Source organism: Microtus ochrogaster, unplaced genomic scaffold, assembly GCF_000317375.1.
Source record: "Microtus ochrogaster isolate Prairie Vole_2 unplaced genomic scaffold, MicOch1.0 UNK158, whole genome shotgun sequence".
NCBI classification, from domain to species: Eukaryota; Metazoa; Chordata; class Mammalia; order Rodentia; family Cricetidae; genus Microtus; species Microtus ochrogaster.
In genome coordinates this window covers 317703-322009 of record NW_004949256.1, presented here as the reverse complement: position 1 = coordinate 322009, position 4307 = coordinate 317703, and positions in this window count along the sequence as shown.

Below are 4307 nucleotides of genomic sequence, written 5' to 3'. Positions count from 1 at the left end.
AATCATTTTATTGTCACTTCTTTTAGATCAGTAACATTTGGTTTACCCTATGCCTCTGGTTCTTGGTCACCCATGCATATTGGGCATGGGTTCAGTCTTGCAGAATGGGCCTAACTCTTATCAGGCATGGGTTGATTACTCCCACAGGCATTGTATCATCATTACCCTAGCATACTGCCACAACAGGACAGTTTGCAGACTAAAGATTTTTGGGCTGGATTGGTGTTTACATTTCTCTTTTGTAGCCTAGGGAGTACCTACCTATACCAAAGGCATTAGAATTTAGGGGTGAAGGTTATATGTAAACACCATCTCACCCTCTCCATATTTGAGTTTTGTGGGTGTTGTCTTCAACAATGGGATCAGTTCGTGGAGAGAAACCTATTGTCTTGGCAACAGCCTGGGTTGTTTCAGAACTTTCATGGGACCCCTTAAGCCAACAATTCAATTGGATGTAACCTAGTTCCAGCACAGGAAGCTTAGTTTGGTGAGAAGAGATGGCCATTTGGGACTCTGTCTCCCCCACTATTAAGAGACTTCATTAGATTTGCCTTTTTATATTTTAGGAATTTTCCATGGCACTGTTTCCCTACCACCTCTCAAATGCCCCTCAATTCTAGCTGTCTTTCCCCACATTTCTTCCTTCAATTCCATCTCCCCTACCACTACCCACCCAATCCTCCTGTTCCTGTCCCTCTGCCTCATAAAATTTATTCTATTTGTCTATTGGAAAGGAACTCGCTAGTTAGTTCCCAGCTGCTTAGCCCAAAAATAATCACACAGAAATTTTATTATTTATATCACTGCTTGGCCCATTACCTCTAGCTTCTTATAGGCTAACTCTTACATCTTAATTTAACCAATCTCCATTAATCTGTGCATTACCACAAGGTCTTGGCCTACCAGCAAAGTTTTAACACATCTGTCTCTGGCTGCGGCTCCATGGTTTCTCTCTAATTCTGCCCTTCCTTCTCCCAGTATTCAGTTTAGTTTTCCCCGCCTACCTAAATTTTGTCATGCGATAGGTTCAAAGAACTTTATTTATTCATTAATGGTAATCACAACACACAGAGGGTACTCCCACATCATTTGCCCCCCCCCCACAAAGAGATCATCCTTAGTGAGATAACCCAGAAACATAAAGATAAATATAGCATGTATTAAGTTATAAGTGGATATTAGCTGTTAAAATGATAACCAAGCTACAATCCATAGACCCAGAGAAAGAGGTATAGAGGAAGGGACTAAGGGTTATACGTGGATCTTACCTAGAGGAAGGGATGAAGAGTTACACATAAATCTTACCTTCTCAGTCTCCCAAGACTTACACAGGTGACTCCTTTGCAAACATCACTACAGATAAAACTCATAATATCACTTTTCTAGATTTCAAGGCCTCCGTAACCAGCCAAACTGGTACCTAATATTAAGCACTATATGACCATACCCTAATATTAAGCTTTAAATATCCAGGCTTTCTTCTTAGACTATAATATTGAAAGCATTAATCAGAATTAATACTATATAGCATATGATGATTAACCTTATATTAACAAAATGTTACTAATTCCTGTTGATATGAAGTCAATAAATATGATGTTATAAAACATAAGAACAAGAAAGGAATAAAAGTAAAGATTTAAACGTGTGTGTGTGTGTGTGTGTGTGTGTGTGTGAGTGTGGGTCATTTTATGATACATAATTTAGCCATTTAAACAACAAAACATTTCAACCTTTTCTCAGGATGTCCTGAAGTTGCATTCTTAAATGCAGACCCCAGTTTAGTGAATTCATATGAGAAAAATTGCCATGATCCGAGATTTCGTTTGTTTTTCCACTGTCCTTCACCTGTATTTTCAGAACATACTCTCTGAATTACTATTGCAAATTAGAATGATCAAATAGTTCTTCAGAACATATATAACACTCTTTCTGGGTCACATTTGACTTCACTTTTAGGGACATCTGTGAATTGAATCTAGTTATATGTCTACAGAAGCAAAGAGAGGTAAGTGGTGCTAGCTTTTGAGGTCAACCAGCTAACAAGCTTCCTCCGGCAAAGCAGAATTAATCCTCTCCGATGATATAACTGTGTAGAGATGCTTCTGTCTCAGAGAATGGGAGTAATATAGTCACTTCAGGCAAATCAGCCTGAGGAGAACGTAAAGGGTCTGGTCCATGTTCTGAGCCTCTGTAAGTTCTTGTCACACGCTTTACATCAGCATCCAGAATTTCATTGTCTCTCAACCTGTACTTTGCTATCATGACAGCCACTTTCCTATGCTGAGGGCTAGGCTTTATTTGCAGCTCAGCAAACTACATGAATAGGGCCTCATTTTGACTTTCAGCAATTGCAGAATATAAAGGTGAAAAATATTCCATTTTTGGGATACAATTATAAACTCATTTCCACTGTCCTATTTACAGTTTCCTCTCCCCTCTACCCACATAGCCCCTTTCCTCCTGACTTCTCAAGTTACCCCCTTTATGTACTCAAATTAACCAGTTTCTATCAATCTACATTCTACCACATGACTTCTAATCTCTCCTCCATTCTGTAAGTCTGGCTTCTTCAGTTTCTTGCTGAAGTCCCTTGCATGCCTAGATTCATCTCCAGTTTCATTCTGTTATCAAAGTCCTCTCCTGCCTAGCTGTTGGCCATTCATCTCTTTATTAAACCAATAAGAAGGTGCCTTAGGAAATATACATCTTTTCAGTGTACAAAAAGATTTTCCCGCAACAACTGGTATTGCAAACCTATGCAAGGATCTATTGCTGAAGAGGCCATTTACCCTACAAGAGAAACTACTAATAGCATTTTCATAAATCAGTAAAGTTTCTAACTGTATTCTAAATACTTATTATACCCACAGGTAAGAGTAGTTCTTACTCCTCATCAAAGAATCTTCATTTTTCAGCAGACAGAGGTTACTATAGAGATTCACTTTTGGAGAAAATGCAGAGAATAAGTTACCATGAAGTATCTAGCCATGATTAGTTCATTGGTAACACAACCCCTACAGCTAAGGTTCAGGGACTATTGCAGAATAATGGGGAGAAAGATTGTAGGGGCTGGATCAGAATATCCACAGCTAGATAGTGTCTATTAGATGCAAAAGGCAAGATGTATCCATGAAATTTCAATAATATAGTTGCCTAAATAATACCTGTATAATGACAACACCAATTGACATGCCAACAGTAAAGAGAGAACAACTCTGGATGGTCCCACTTCTAGATGAACATTTGCAAGATAGTATCTGCTCAGAGAGGGAGAATCAGTTTTCCCTAGAGATGAATCCCCTTGATAGGTTATCCAGTAATACATGGTCAGCCTTAAATGAGTATACATGCAACACACAATACTAAATGGACTCAGTAGGTTTAAAGATATCGTCATGAATCTGAAAAGGAATTATGGAGTAGAGAAAGGAGTGATTGACAGCAGAGGCAAGAGAAGTAGAAATGACGTCAATACAGTGTGCTCTTATATGAATTCAAAAAATAAAAACATATCTTAAAATTCTAATTTCACTTATGTGAATCCAGAGACAAAAAATGTGTCTCTGTATTACTTCATCTATTATTTGTAAGACTTTATTTCTTGATAGTAGTAACTGCAAAAGTATAAAACAGTATTATTTTCCTTCACTTTGCATCAATGTTTGACTAATGTTAAGGACTGCCAAATTCCTTGCTCTTTATTTTGTCTATTTGTTCTTTGCAATGTTTAAACCAAGAACACTGCCAATTCTAAATTGTAAAATTGTATTTTTTTCAAACATAGGGTTTTGCTATGTAGCGCTGACTCTTCTGGAACTCCCTCTGTATAATTTGCTGACCTCAATCTCACAATGACTCCCAGTTACTGGGATTAAAGGCACGCAACACTACATCCTGCAGTGTCATTTTTTATATGTATTTATTTTATACATCCCTGAAGCCAAGCCCACTGTGAGGTAGCCACATCTCCTAGGCAGGTGGTCCACTTCTATATAAAAATGCTAACAATGAACCTATAGGTGAGCCAGAAAGTAAGTCAGCAAACAGCATTTCTTCAGGTTCCTGTCTTCGCGTTCTTGCTTGAGTTCCTACACAGACTTTTGCTTTTGGTAGCTTCTGACCTGGTAGTATATGCCAAATAAAACATGCTCTCCCCCAAGAGCTTTCAGTATTTTTATCATAACAACCGAAAGGAAATTAAAATGATCTGGAAGCAGAGCTTGTAAATGTTGGACTTGGGAAGTTAGCTGAGGAAATTTCCTAGCAAGGTGATGAAACTTATACAAAAAAGTGTGTGTGTGTGT